Consider the following 16,717-nt stretch of genomic DNA (forward strand, 5'->3'; position numbering starts at 1 on the left):
GTTGCTACTCCAAGCTGCTGATAACAGTGCCTAAAACTAGTCTATTCACTAGTTGGTCAATTTCTGTGCAGTATTTGACTGCTCTAACAAGGCAGGAAAGACAATGTGGAAAAAGTGTTTTTACAGATTACCCGCAATCATGAAACACCAAGGAGATAACTCAAGAACTGTCAGAAAAGCGAAGAAACCTTTTTGCCTGTCAAGACCTGAACCCAGACAGCGGTCAGTACAGGGTCTGCTCTGATCATTTCATCACTGGTAAGTCTAATCAATTTCGAGCTGTTAGCTGTTATGCTAACCAGGTGTTAACAACAAGACTAAGTTAGCCAACATTAGCTAGCTAGCTAAATAGCTTGTAGTCTAGCTATTAGCATGCGTCTCTCTCATAGGCGACGCGTGAGTTTCAAGTTTTGGGGAAGCAATTTTTTCACCATACCTTTATATTAAACATTGCATGCATCTATCATCACATTTGCAGACTAATGAAAGCTTACTATTCCTAATGTGATGAGTAGATTGGATAGTTATAATTTATTAGGCTTATATATAACTTATATAACTCTAATCACTGTGCATGGCTGAGCCCATAGTGGCATAGGCCTATAGGCTATATCAGATACATTTCTTTTTTCTTTGACCTGGAAAAATGTGGCTTTTGATAAACACATTTCATGCAATTCTACTACACTTGATATGACTGGAGACATTAGCAGAATATTTTTAATATGACAAATCATGCGGTAGCCTAGTCCTACTCTGCTGACACTGACAAACAGATCAATATAAACGACCTTGTCTTGAATGCAACCATCTAATCTAGGTCTACGAAAGGGGACACAAATTGTACAATATGACGTCCATCTAGGCCGGAAGAGGACAATATGCCACGTTCAAAAGAACTGGGAACTCGGAAATCTAGACTTCCGACTTCAGTGCGTTCAAAACAACTGGGAACACGGGGACAAAAACAAGCTCAGACTGAATAAACATTTTTTTAAATCAATGGCCATCCAACTCGGAATTCCAAGTCGGAAACTCAGGCATTTTTCTAGAGCTCTGACTTTCTGACCTGAAAATCACTAACGTCATGATTTGAAAGTTCCCAGTTGTCTTGAAAGCACCATTATTGTCCAAAAAAACTCCAGTGGCACTGACCTAATTATAATTTGTTGAGAACTTCATTCATAAGAGGAAGGAAACGGTATGGACATTACAGCAAAGGACAAAGGCCTCAATGGGATATGACAATCTCCTGTGTTGACTATTGTTTGTTCCAGCCCAACAATATATTGAATCTTTATATGACACTAAAATACCTGAATGAATTAAACAATGGTATACTGTAGGTGAGATGAAGAAGTGATATTCAAACATCAGGTATGCTTTTGTTTATGTTCTGTAGGTTAACCAGCTGACCTCTATCAAGACACCAATGTCGACTGTGAAGATGAACGATGCTGCAGCAGCATCAGTTTCTACTTCTACTACTTTGTCATTTTCCAGATATGACAGGAGACATCCCTCAGTTAGACAAAATGGTTGTCATATGCTATGACTTGGTCAATCTGAATGATTCTGTTGTGCCGTTTGAGAAAAGAGCACCTTCACCTTGTCAGCATGACAAGGTGCACCCTTAAACCGAATGAAGGTTGCAGCAATAACTACTGACTTAACAGAAACATAGTTTCACAGTCATTTATTTATGTACACATGTACACTACCGGTCAAAAGTTTTAGAACACCTACTCATTCAAGGGTTTTTCTTTATTTTTAATAGTTTCTACATTATAGAGTAATAGTGAAGACATCAAAACTACGGAATATCACATAAGGAATCATGTAGTAACCAAAAAAGTGTTAAACAAATCAAAATATATTTTATATTTGAGATTCTTCAAATAGCCACCCTTTGCCTTGATGACAGCTTTGCACATACTGCCAGGTCATCTGATGCAGCACTCCATCACTCTCCTTCTTGGTAAAATAGCCCTTACACAGCCTGGAGGTGTGTTGGGTCATTGTTCTGTTGAAAAACAAATGATAGTCCCACTAAGCCCAAACCAAATGGGATGGTGTATCGCTGCAGAATGCTGTGGTAGCCATGATGGTTAAGTGTGCTTTGAATTCTAAATAAATCACAGACAGTTTCACCAGCAAACCACCCCCACACCATAACACCTCCTCCATGCTTTACGATGGGAAATACATACGCGGAGATCATCCGTTCACCCACACCACGTCCCACAAAGACACGGCAGTTGGAACCAAAAATCAAACATTTGGACTCCAGAACAAAGGACACATTTCCACCGGTCTAATGTCCATTGCTCGTGTTTCTTGGCCCAAGCAATTCTCTTCTTATTATTGGTGTCCTTTAGTAGTGGTTTATTTACAGCAATTTGACCATGAAGGCCTGATTCACGCAGTCTCCTCTGAACAATTGATGTTGAGATGTCTGTTACTTGAACTCTGTGAGGCATTTATTTGGGCTGCAATTTCTGAGGCTGGTAACTTTAATGAACTTATCATTTGCAGCAGAAGTAACTCTGGGTCTTCCATACTTGTGGCGGTCCTCGTGAGAGCCAGTTTCATCATAGCGCTTGATGGTTTTTTGCGACTGCACTTGAAGAAACGTTCAAAGTTCTTGACATTTTCCGTATTGACTGACCTTCATGTCTTAAAGTAATGATGGACTGTCGTTTCTCTTTGCTTATTTGAACTGTTCTTGCAATAATATGGATTTGGACTTTTATCAAATAGGGCTATCTTATGTACAAACAATTTCATGTCAGCACAAGGCATGTACACAATCTAGTATAATGATTAGCCTCATACACCTTGTCTACCGGTATTGTTTTTAAATTGAGAACATATAGCTGAACAATATGTAAACAATGTGTGAGTTAAGCTATTCTCTACTTCAGATGCACAAGTTCAAGGGTTGATTTGCAGATGCTCATAAGGCTAATGCTATCATACTGTAGGACTGTAGTTCCCAACTTCAGTTCACTACCCGAAAATAAAGGGTTAAATACATGTAAAAAAAAATATTTCATATATAGGACAGACACTTCAGAACAAACTTCCTTTAGATATTTGTTGGGGGAATGTTGTTCCATACAGTTAATCTGTTATTCAATGCATTTGTATGGGCTAATAACAGTAAGGACAAATAAAATGTTTCATTAAGCAATTTGTTTATATTTGTTTTTGATACTTCAAGGGGTCTTAAAATGCAAAATCAAATAGCAAAATGATCCTTGGTATAACCTTCTTAAAACAATTCCATATAGCTTAGTAGAACTCCCCCTCCCCACCCACCCAGCATATACAGGGCTTAGACTGTTTAGTGCCAAAAATAAGGGGATAGATACATCTTTCCTTTATCTCTCAGGTATAGGACAGACATTTCAGAACAAACTTCCTTTATATTTTTTGGGGGGGACTACCTGTTGTTCCATGTAGTACATCTGTTATTCAATACTTTTGTATTGGCTTAGACAGGGCTTAGACTCTTATGGGTTAAAGACAATTTATGATTGATCAAAAATGTGGTCAGAGGCTCCGTATGGAGGGTGTGGCGCAATTGTGGAGCCTCTTGAGGCATGCAGAGGCCAAATGTAGCTCCATACCGCATCACAGTGCGCCTCCCAAATTTTGTAACAATGCGGAGGGCTCCGTATAGCTCCACATTGACATAATTGGTTGACGGTAGATGGGGGCGGGAGTTCCTGTTTAAACACAAACTCACTTCCTTGACAACTTCCTGCTCAACAGCTTTGCTCCACGAATGCCCTAAATTCTGCAGACGCTGTATCACTGTAAATGCTGCATGGTGATATGGCTTCTGAGTAACCCTACATGCTCAAAGCTGTTTTTTAACCTGGAAAAAGTTATGAAACCTTATTGATGTTTAATATGGATGTCTTTATCATCCTTAGAGTTACACTGAAAATTCCCACCACCTTGCTATAGATGAATCAAAAATAATGTTCTCTCCCATTTCACAACCATAGGATTGGCCATGAGAATCAGAATTCACTCCAAACTGAAAAAATAATATAATTACAAAATATTAAGAACAACTTCCTAATATTTAGCCTCAATTCGTCGGGGCATGGACTCTACAAGGCACATGTCCCACAGTTGTGTAAAGTTTGCTGGATGTCCTTTGGGTGGCGGACCATTCTTGATACACACAGGAAACTGTTGATAGTGAAAAACCTAGCAGCATTGCAGTTCTTGACACAAACCGGTGCGCCTGGCACCTACTACCATACCCCGTTCAAAGGCACTTAAATATTTTATCTTGCCCATTCACCCTCTGAATGGCACACATACTGTACATAATCCATGTCTCAATTGTCTCAAGGCTTAAAAATCCTTCTTTAACCTGTCTCCTCCCCTTCATCTACACTGATTGAAGTGGATTTAACGAATTACATCAATAAGGGATCATAGCTTTCACCTGGATTCACCTGGGCAGTCTGTCATGGAAAGAGCAGGTATTCTTAATGTTGTGTACACTCAGTGTATACCCCTGAACGTTATTGTAATGTCTCAACTGTTTTCTAAAATCTGAAATTGTTTGATCGTTTTCATTCACAGTTGCATTTTTCATGTTTGTGCCACAGCAGCTTAGACCACAGCTACATTATGGAAGTAAAGCATATGGCTATGGTAAACAGTTAACCACTGAACCAAATTGTGTTTTCAGATTGTGTATTTTGAGATTAAATAGTGCAGATTTCTAATCCCTTTTAACACTAAAAGCTCTATAGGCCAATGGCCACTGATATTTGATTTTGTAAAAAAATTAAAATCTCCCCTCAAAAAAGCAATGTCCTCCTTTCTTGACTTCCTAAATGTTTGTATTTTACATTGCTCATTTGTCAGAATTTTGAAATCACAAACAGAAGAGTAATTTGAGTCTTTTCAGCAGTTTTTTTCCTACAGCTATTCCCAATTTAACCCGCCAAGACAACGCGTTGTAGGATGTTAGTACCAGCCAGGCTCTAATGTGTCTCTCTCTCCTCACTGAATGAATGACAAATGGTGGGCAGTAATTGTGAACGTTACTTCACATTTTAATTTAAATTAGGCCTTAGTTAATGATTAGGAGGGTAAAGAGGTTGATTTAATTTTTAAAGACAATAGTATAATGATGAGTTTGTGTTAGGCCTATTTATCAGCTCTGGGGCTCATGTTTATAGCAAATATTTGATCACTCGAGTTGATATAATTTTCTTTTATGTTTTACTTTGCAAAAATGAGCTGTTACGGGACTGTTTTATTTACTATAACTCTATTACTAATCAAATGTATCGTAAAGGAAATGAAAACATGCTACTTGTTGCAGTAGGCCTTTAGAATAATACAAAACCAGTCCACTAAATGAATGACAAATGGATGAATGGGTGATAATTGTGCACGTTACTTCACAATGACATTTAAATGAGGCCTAACTGAATAAGGAGGGTAAAGAGGTGTAATCATGATACAACCATAGTGTAATGATAAGTATTATGCTTATTTATCATCGTTGGCACTCATGTTAATAATTTGATTGCGTGCCTTGCGGGTTGATACCGTTCTCTTTTACATTTTACTTTGTTAAAAGAAGCTGTTACGATATTACTAATCACATTTATTGTAAGGGAAACAAAAACAAGCTGCATGTTGCAGTAGGCCTTTAGAATAATGCAAAACATCCGTGACTCTATCCAAGTTGATGAGCAAGGTGTCACGACTTCCACCGAAGTCGTTTCCTCTCCTTGTTCGGGCAGCGTTTGGTGGTCGGCGTCACTGGTCTTCTAGCCATTGTCGATCCACTTTTCATTTTCCATTTGTTTTGTCTTGTTTTCCTACACACCTGGTTTCCATTTCCCTCATTATTTGTTGTGTATTTAACCCTCTGTTCCCCCCCATGTCTTTGTGTGGGATTGTTTGTTGTAAGTGCTTGTGCACTTGTTTACTGGTGTGCGTCAGGTTTTTTGTACCCATATTCTGTTTTTGGATTAAACTGCTCCGGCTACTACCTAGTTCTGCTCTCCTGCATCTGACTTCCCTGCCACCAGTTACGCACCCCTTTACACAAGGGGAAACAAACAATACCAGTTAGCCTGCACAGCTGGCCCATTGAAACTTCACCAAACTATATTGAAACTAATTTCACACAAAATAAGAGTTAGCCTTTAGACAATATTAAATTGACAATAGTCTAATGAGTGACAGTATTATCAGTTGTCAAATTGTACATGAAGAGATGGGTGCATCTTATAATTGACAGATGCAGGGAAAGGAGCATCACTTTATCAAATCGTCTTTCAGAGTCACATGCAGGTAAAACATTTAGATTTCTGTATAGTATTAGAAAGAGCATATTCTGCAGTTTCTATGACACTTACCTTTGTAAAATAACTCTCTAAATTAAGAGGTGCAGCTCTATTTCCAAATGTCACTTTTTCCAAGAATATCTGCGCTGTCCATGCGTTCAGCACATGACCACTCATGTGGCAGCATTGCTCAGCTTAACAAGCAGACTAGTAACATAATAAACGTAATAATCACTATTTTGTTTTCTTTTAAACAAATTTTCTTATTTCCACAATGTGTCTTTAGACCTGCGAAAACAAAATTATAATGGACTTCTTTGTGATGGAGTTGAACTAGTGGTTTTCTGTTTTACTTATAGCCTACAGTAGAGTAACTTAAACTAATAAAAATACTATTTTGTTTTTTGAAATGGTTGTTTTTTAGTTTTCTAATGTTACCTAAGACCTTTATAAACACAACCAAATAATTATTCTTCTGATAGCATATATACAACTGTCGAAAATTGGCTTTAGGCATACATTTTTCACTAGGACTTTGTAGAATTATACAAAACATATCCTTGACTCTATCTAAACAAATACCCATTGTTGTTATACTTTTACATGGATATATTTCCTCATGCAATTCATACTTTACAATTGTTTATGCTCTATTTATCAAGTCTTGGTGCTTACAGTATGTTTGCGCACCCTGCAGGTTGATATGCATCTGATGCGTCTGCTAAATGGTATTCCCGGCAACATTCTCCCGCGGGTACTTACAGGCTGAAAGGCCATGCGGTTCTAGTGTTAAACATTGGATTTGCCTATTTCTTCTGCACCCATAGATACCAAGTCTGTGTGATTAATGGGGCTGACCTAGAGCAGTATTTTTTGAGACAAGGGCGGATCCCGAAGGGGGCCGGGTCTTTTATACAAAAATGTCTATTGAGTTCAAATGGTTTGAGCTACAAACTATTAAAAGCTATCTATGAAAATATGAGACTCTCACGAACAAGCACATGTAACACAAGTCATTATAAGGTAAGGGGTTGTTCTACATAGAAGATAATTGGAAATCACATGACATAGTGTTTATAATACTGTAATAAACTCACAACCTTCACACATTTGTCTGACTAGTTGGATATTAATTTCCCGTTTAGCAAATAATTAATGTACTTACAGCACTCATATAAATGCATTTTTATTAGGTTTATACTTTGGCAGACCTTATTTTGTATTGGCATTTGTCAATAAAACTAATTTATGCAACTATTTATGTCAAAATGTTTTGTGTTCTACTTGTAGCCCTGGTTGTTCTGAAAATAAAATGGTAAAACACCTCATTGTTAGGCTAAATATAAGGGCTGGACATGCAGATGAATGAAAGTCAGATAAATGAAAAGCCAATTTTTGCTGGAATCTCGGGACTGATAGTGTTAATGTGCTTTGGGAGAGAGTCTTTGTCGGTGTCTCATTTAGTCAGAAAACACCACAGTGCGATACACCCAGATTAAAAGTGCCACTATACGGTACACCCAGATTAAAAGTGCCACTATATGGTACAACCAGTTGCTTTTCCATAATGGTTTACTATTATCATACATAAGAACAGACTTCAAGCAGGCAGGTAGAGATTCTCAGATTGTCAGTAGCCACTGTGGGGCTTTAGAGAAGCGCCTGGAATTTCAAACCTTGGAGGTAATAAATTGTCTCCTATCTTGATGACCTTGACTGGCAGTAGTGGATTACAGTACGGTGGTTGTAGTTTCCTAATGTCCCGTGATAAATTGTAACATTTTCAATATCTGGCTTTCTTTGGGGGGATACAATATAAATAACCTCCTTGGCTTGTCAAGGTAATGTCATTTTTGGATGATTCATCCTATTCATCATTGGAATATTCTCAAGATTGTGTGATGTCATAGTTAAGTCACTGTAAAACATAAATAAGTAACAGGCAGGATAAATAATAACGTGAGACAGTTGACAGTTGTGATGCTCATGACTTCAAAGGATACAGAGTTGCTGCATGCAAGTTGACATTACCATGGACTGAAATGATCTTTGCAGGCAGTTCCTGAGCCTTGACACACGGAGAAATACATTCAATGTCTCAGGGCCCTCAAGAATCATTTATGTCTGTTACTTTGTCAAGATGGTGGATGACTACTTCTTTAGAAAAAATCTTTACTTATCAAGAGGAAAATTGATAAGTCACTGATGTTTTAAACCATAGTTGAAATGTTATCCAAGTTGCAATAAACAAGTATGTCCTTGCTCTAAATGATGTATTGATGCCAAGGACTGTGAAGTGATTGTGTTCTGTGATTTAAAAGCGATCACTTTGATATGCTATTACGAGCTGCTTTGTAGACGGACAGCGGTGATGACTTGTCTAGCTGAGACTCAGAGCCACTGACATGACAACCCAGGGGAACTATACACCATCCACCCTCCTCTCCCTTCCTGAAGGGATAGCAATAGATAGCTTTTGACAGTTACACTCCCTCAATATATTATATAACTCAACAAAAAAAGAAACGTCTGTTTTTCAGGACCCTGTCTTTCAAAGATAATTCGTAAAAATTCAAATAACTTCACAGATCTTCATTGTAAAGGGTTTAAACACTGTTTCCCATGCTTTTTCAATGAACCATAACAAATTAATGAACATGCACCTGTGGAACGGTCGTTAACCTCTCAAGGGGAGGTGGGACGAAATCGTCCCACACTATTCAACAGCCAGTGACAAATCAGAGCGCCAAATTTAAAACCACAAAATGTCATAATTCAAAGTTCTCAAACATAGGACTATTTTACACCATTTTATAGATACACTTCTCCTGAATCGAACCACGTTGTCCGATTTCCAAAAGGCTTTACAGCGAAAGCAAAACATTAGATTATGTTAGGAGAGTACATAGACACAAATAATCACACAGCCATTTTCCAAGCAAGCATATATGTCACATAAACCCAAAGCACAGCTAAATGCAACACTAACCTTTGATGATCTCCATCAGATGACACTCCTAGGACATTATGTTATACAATACATGCATGTTTTGTTCAATCAAGTTCATATTTATATCAAAAAACAGCTTTTTACATTAGCATGTGATGTTCAGAACTAGCATACCCACTGAAAACTTCCAGTGAATTTACTAAATTACTCACGATAAACATTGACAAAATACATAACAATTATTTTAAGAATTATAGATACAGAACTCCTTTATGCAATCGCTATGTCCGATTTTAAAATAGCTTTTTGGCGAAAGCACATTTTGCAATATTCTGAGTACATAGCTCAGCCATCACGGCTAGCTATTTTGACATCCGCCAACTTCGGGGTCACCTAAACTCTGAATTACTATTAGAAAAATTGGATTACCTTTGCTGTTCTTCATCAGAATGCACTCCCAGGACTTCTACTTCAACAACAAATGTTGTTTTGGTTCCAAATAATCCATAGCTATATCCAAATACCGTTGTTTTGTTAATGCGTTCAGGTAACTATCCAAACGGTGACGTGCGAACGCATTTCGTGACAAAAAAATTAAAAATATTCCATTACCGTACTTAGAAGCATGTCAAACACGGTTTAAAATCAATTTTATTGCTACTTTTCTCATAAAATAGCGATAATATTCCAACCGGGCAACATTGTATTCAATGTGATTCAAGGTGATTGATAGCTAGGTAAATACTCAAAAACTATTGCCATTCCAAACAAATGATTCCACACACTTTTTTACTAACCAACAGTGAAACATAAAATAACGACTTTCATAAAATAATCCTTCAAAGGTATGGATTGTTTTCATACATTTTCCATAGACCGCTTACAGGGTAAGGACACCAACATGTTATTTTGTAAATTGGGTGAACTATCCCTTTAAGAGCATGACTACAGCCTTACAGTAGCACTGTGTCATCTTGCCCAAGGGTCCATCAACCCAATTTTATCCCTGTCAAAAGATCTATCCCTGCTGAGATAATTACTCCCTCTGTCCAACATCTACTGTATTCTTAATATTTACTGTGGTATCAGTCTGTGGTATTGATATCCCTATCTTTCCCTTTGCTTAATGTCTACCCTCTCCCCAGTGTGTCACTTCTAACTTTATCATCAACTTCCGTAGTGTTAACATTCTCATTATAATAAACCTTAACCACTCTTATCTAGACTCTAGACTCTGGGGAGAGAATGGAGACTAGGAGAATGGCTAAAGTGACAATAGATGGAAGGGGTGACTCACCTCTTCCATCTATTGTCACTTTAGCCATTCTCCCTAGTCTCCATTCTCTCCCCAGAGTCCAAGAATCCACTCTCCCCAGTGTCACAGATGGTAATCCACTCTCCCCAGTGTCACAGATGGTAACCTTTTACCTTTGGACCTTCCTGAATCTACTGATATGAGATGGAAAGGGCTGGACATGACTTGTGTTTGTTATCACCGGATGATTCATTGCCTCAACACAGAACACAGTGATGGCACCAAAAATCTGTTTCCAAGCACAATCCGCCCACCGCTCTTCCCATGATCCATCACTACTACCCAGCTGCAACCCTGCCCACAGTGTTAATCAAAGTGTACAACTATAATTAAGTATTTCCAATTCTGTTTTCAGCACTAGCATTTTAAACACAAGTATATGTCTCAGCATAGCTATCCAAAAATAGTCTCTATCTCAATTAGACTAGCCACAATGATAATGAAGGTCGCTGGTGTTGATTGCTTAAGTGGCGTCACTTGGAGGAAGGGAACTCATCATTTTGGGCACATAAAGTAGCGCTACAATAGCAAGGTAAGTGTTAGACATTGAACAGAAGACTCAAATCCAACTCAATTGCAATGCAACCTAGCATGTCCCCATGCTGGTTTTGCGCTGGTTTTGCTATTGCAGCAGAATCAACATGGGGATATTTTGTTATCCCAGAAGATATTATGTGAGCCTCAGTTGAGAGTTTTAATCCTTTTTAAGGAGGATATATTATTTCATTATTGTATACATCCACTCAGTGTTGGATCTCCCTTAATTATACATAAGATGTGTTTTTTTCTTTTAATGCAAAGGGACACTGCTTACGTTTAATGTTAGCTCATCATGACTTCCAAATTCATCTTTCCAAATATCTACAACATATTATGAAAACCAGGGCAGCACACATTTGTCTGTTCATTATTTATATTGATCAACATTAACAAATCCCACTTAAGAGGGATGTAAATTAGAAACATATATCAAAAAGTTATTAATTCTTAGATGAATGTTGAATCTAGGGTGTGAAAAATACCTTACACTCATGCATGAAATTGTAAGGTTCTGTATTTATTTTCTTAGTCAATCTTGTGTTGTGTTTCATTGTGTTCTTGAACTTAGCCCTGTTTCTTTGTGTTTACATTTTAGTCATTTAGCAGACGCTCTTATCCAGAGCGACTTACAGTAGTGAATGCATACATTTGATACATTTTTTCCCCGTACTGGTCCCCCGTGGGAATAGAACCCACAACCCTGGCGTTGCAAACACCATGCTGTACCAACTGAGCCACACGTAGCCCTGGCTTTCATTTTTGTTCATTGATTTCACCTGTGTTAGTTACTCACCTGGTCTCTCATCAGCTCCTTATTAAGTTCAGTTCATTCTGTTTGTGCCTTTGTGTGGTACTGTTCATTTTGACTCTACTCAGCCTTTTCCTAGCTCGTTTGCGAGAACGAGTTATAGCTTTCAGTCCTAGTTTTGATTCACCTGCCTGTTTGCCTACCTGTGTATGACCATTGCCTGCCTGTGACCACGATTCCTGCCTTGTGCGAAGGCGAAATAAACACATGCTGCGCTCTGTCAGGGAATCTACACCTTTTTCTCCCTGAATATCCATTACAGAAATTGTGCTAGCCTTCCAGCTGACCTTTGTACTGTATGTATATATTAATTTCTACTAAATACTTTTTGAATGAAGGGCACGTTGATTGTAGAATTAGCCCTGTCTCAAGAATGGGACTAGTAACTCAGATCTCAGTGCAGTTATAAAGTAAATACAAGCTCAGCACATACACATTGTATTGGCTTGTGGTTGTTTCCAGTGTGGATATGAACACATTTTCATTCAGACAAGAATGAATGAATAGTACGTTGCTCACCACCTACTCGCCTTTTGATTTTCTTGTACACAAAGATGCACCATTTTTTCTTGGTGATGAGATGCAACCAATGGATGCGATCAGATCCAACCAGCGGTGCTAAATTTCCCAGGAAATCCATAGAGTTCAGGGCAATGTGAAGCTGTGAAGACCCAAAAGGACCCTGTGGATTGGGGCAAAGGTGGCTGCGGTGATGCCTGTCTTGGTCAAAGGGGTTCCAGGAATTTATCTTGGTTACTGTTCACTCTTATCATTCCTCCTCTCTGACTGTAGAGCAGCCACCGTTGACCTCCTGTCCTCTCCCAGTGCCCCTGTATGTGACTCTTCAATTCCCTTTTCTTCACAATAACATCATGACAAATTGAGCCTGCCATTGAGCGATCTATCATTGCCTTACATCTCATCCTCCTTTGCCCTCTGCTCTCTCCCCCACTCCTTCTTGCAGAGATTCTCTAGTTGTCCTTTTTTCTACAGATGGATCTTAATGTAATCATCCTGTTGCAGGAGATATTTCCTGCATGCAAGAAATGTAAAACTTGTAGTGTATTTGTAATTTCAGAATTAAAAATAAAATCAAACCCAACAAAAATGGCCATTAATTATAATCCACATAATAATTAACTTTTCCTGTTGCTGCAGGATTATTTTCTGGCTGTAGAAAACTGGCTCAAATTAAGATTCTACATCTGTACATTCTTCAGAATGGTTTCATGTGTCGCCCTCTGTGCTTTGTATTTTTCCCCTTCAATATTCTGATATTATTTTGACTCTCGTCTCCTTTTGTATCAAACTCTCTCTCATACCCCTTTCTACCTCTCTCGCCCTCTCTCTCTCTCTTTCACTCTACCTCTCTTTCTGTTTCTGTGTCTCTCTCTGTATCTCTCTTACTGTCTTTCCACATGCACTACTGAATATCATACCACTCTCTACCTCTTTCTCTCCCAGTTTCCCCACATCTCTATTTCATTCTCTCTCTCTCTCTCTCTGTCTCAGCACCCCCTTTGGCCTCAATAAAACATGATAAGACAAGGTCAATCTCTATCTCACTGTATAACATGTGGTATTCATCATCTTGCACGCTGTAACCTGGGGAGAGGCTGACCTAAAGGGAGTAAAAAAGACACACAGATAAAAAAAATGCAGACATTGTGGAAATCAACCTTTGGCATCCATTAGTTTCAGCCTTCACCATTCTGAGAGAAAAAAACAATTTACTTCCCCAAGATGTTAAAGTCCATTATGCTCGTTCAAAAATAATGGATTTTTGTTTCCATTTATATCTGAGTGGGTGTCCAGTGTCATATAATTCTACCTGAAGGGAGTCCTGAGGATATTATCAATACCCTACCATCATGTGGCGTAAATATTGATTTAACCTCTTTCTAATAAAGCAGAAGTTGCCTATCTGCATGATATAGACAGTCAAGTTCTTAGTTGCATAGTCCAGTGTATAGAAAATATGAAATGAACATTCTCCTATGTTGTTTATTTCTCAAGAGGGGAGCTATAATCAAGAAAAATGACTGTATATTCAAGTTCTGGTATTAAAATGGAAATGGCTGCAGTTGGAAAGCTGTTTACATGATGGATTGCTATTACTTATGGTAGTTTGAATCATATGGGGAAGTAACATAACTTTTCATAAATAATTTGCCTTTTCTTAAGTAATCTTTCAGAACTGTGTGAGAGGCCTGTTTCATACTGTTCATTGAGGGGAAATGATGTGGCCAAAAGCATGACCTTAATAGGGCAGGGAACACTTCAGTGACATATGTTATGGCTTATCATCATTAACCTCTTACATCTAGACGTTCCGCTAGCGGAACACCTGCTCCAATATCCAATGATAGGCGTGGCGCGAATTACAAATTCCTCAAAAATACAAAAACTTCAATTTTTCAAACATATGACTATTTCACAGCATTTTAAAGATAAGACTCTCCTTTATCTAACCACACTGTCCGATTTCAAAAAGGCTTTACAACGAAAGCAAAACATTAGAGTATGTCAGCAGAGTACCAAGCCAGAAATAATCAGACACCCATTTTTCAAGCTAGCATATAATGTCACAAAAACCCAGAAGACAGCTAAATGCAGCACTAACCTTTGATGATCTTCATCAGATGACAACCCTAGGACATTATGTTATACAATACATGCATGTTTTGTTCAATCAAGTTCATATTTATATCAAAAACCAGCTTTTTACATTAGCATGTGACGTTCAGAACTAGCATACCTCCCGCAAACTTCCGGCGAATTCACTAAGAATTTACTAAATTACTCACGATAAACGTTCACAAAAAGCATAACAATTATTTTAAGAATTATAGATACAGAACTCCTCTATGCACTCGATATGTCCGATTTTAAAATAGCTTTTTGGTGAAAGCACATTTTGCAATATTCTAAGTACATAGCCCAGGCATCACGGGCTAGCTATTTAGACACCCGGCAAGTTTAGCACTCACCAATATCAGGTTTACTATTATAAAAGTTTGATTACCTTTTGTTGTCTTCGTCAGAATGCACTCCCAGGACTACTACTTCAATAACAAATGTTGGTTTGGTCCAAAATAATCCATCGTTATATCCGAATAGCGGCGTTTTGTTCGTGCGTCCCAGACACTATCTGAAATGGTAAATCAGGGTCGCGCGCATGGCGCAATTCGTGACAAAAAAAATCTAAATATTCCATTACCGTACTTCGAAGCATGTCAACCGCTGTTTAAAATCCATTTTTATGCAATTTTTCTCGTAAAAAAGCGATAATATTCTGACCGGGAATCTCCTTTTAGCTAAACAGAGGAAAGTAAACAAAGCTTTCAGTCGACGCGGGCACGAGCCTGAGTCTCACAGTACTGTAACCAGCCACTACCCAAACGCGCTACTTTTTTTCAGCCAGAGCCTGCAAAGCCACGATTCAGCTTTTTACCGCCTTCTGAGACCCTATGGCAGCCGTAGGAAGTGTCACGGGACAGCTAAGATCCTCACTCTTCAATAAACAGAGACAAGAAGAACGACACCTTGTCAGACAGGCCACTTCCTGCCTGAAACCTTGTCAGGTTTTTGCCTGCCAAATGAGTTCTGTTATACTCACAGACACCATTCAAACAGTTTTAGAAACTTTAGGGTGTTTTCTATCCATATGTAATAAGTATATGCATATTCTAGTTACTGGATAGGAGTGGTAACCAGATTAAATCTGGTACGTTTTTTATCCAACCGTGAAAATACTGCCCCCTAGCCATAACAGGTTAAGTTGTGATGATGCTAATTTGTAGCAGTAGAAGCCATTTTGTCATGTTTATTTTGTTCTGTTTCACCCTTAGACATACCTGTACTGCCCCCCATGTGTCCCCATTGATTATGGCTTCCAGGTATTGTTTATGCTAAGGAACTAGTGCACCAGCGGGGCAAACCAGTACATTACAGTGATGCAGTGAGTGAAAAAAGTATTTGATCCCCTGCTGATAAGAAATTATCACTCTATAATTTTAATGGTAGGTTTATTTGAACAGTGAGAGGCAGAATAACAACAACAAAAAATCCAGGAAAACGCATGTCAAAAATGTTATAAATTGATTTGCATTTTAATGAGGGAAATAAGTATTTGACCCCTCTGCAAAACATGACTTAGTACTTGGTGGCAAAACCCTTGTTGGCAATCACAGAGGTCAGACGTTTCTTGTAGTTGGCCACCAGGTTTGCACACATCTCAGGAGGGATTTTGTCCCACTCCTCTTTGCAGATCTTCTCCAAGCCAATAAGGTTTCGAAGCTGACGTTTGGCAACTCGAACCTTCAGCTCCCTCCACAGATTTTCTATGGGATTAAGGTCTGGAGACTGGCTAGGCCACTCCAGGACCTTAATGTGCTTCTTCTTGAGCCAGTCCTTTGTTGCCTTGGCCGTGTGTTTTGGGTCATTGTCATGCTGGAATACCCATCCACGACCTATTTTCAATGCCCTGGCTGAGGGAAGGAGGTTCTCACCAAAGATTTTTTTTTTATTTTATTTATTTATTTCACCTTTATTTAACCAGGTAGGCAAGTTGAGAACAAGTTCTCATTTACAATTGCGACCTGGCCAAGATAAAGCAAAGCAGTTCGACAACATACAAAAACACAGAGTTACACATGGAGTAAAACAACATACAATCAATGATGCAGTAGAATAAAAAAAAAAATAATAATAATAATAAAAAAAATAAGACTATATACAATGTGAGCAAATGATGTGAGATAAGGGAG

The 16,717-nt window shown here is 38.4% G+C and overlaps 1 protein-coding gene across 2 annotated transcripts in view; it reads left to right on the plus strand.

The window, feature by feature from the left end:
- The window catches only part of LOC106577051 (glutamate receptor ionotropic, delta-1), a 353,761-nt gene that overhangs the window by 247,645 nt on the left and 89,399 nt on the right, over window positions 1-16,717 (plus strand). The gene's annotated exons all lie outside the window — the stretch shown is intronic.

This window comes from Salmo salar, chromosome ssa18 (assembly GCF_905237065.1).
Source record: "Salmo salar chromosome ssa18, Ssal_v3.1, whole genome shotgun sequence".
Classification (NCBI taxonomy): Eukaryota; Metazoa; Chordata; class Actinopteri; order Salmoniformes; family Salmonidae; genus Salmo; species Salmo salar.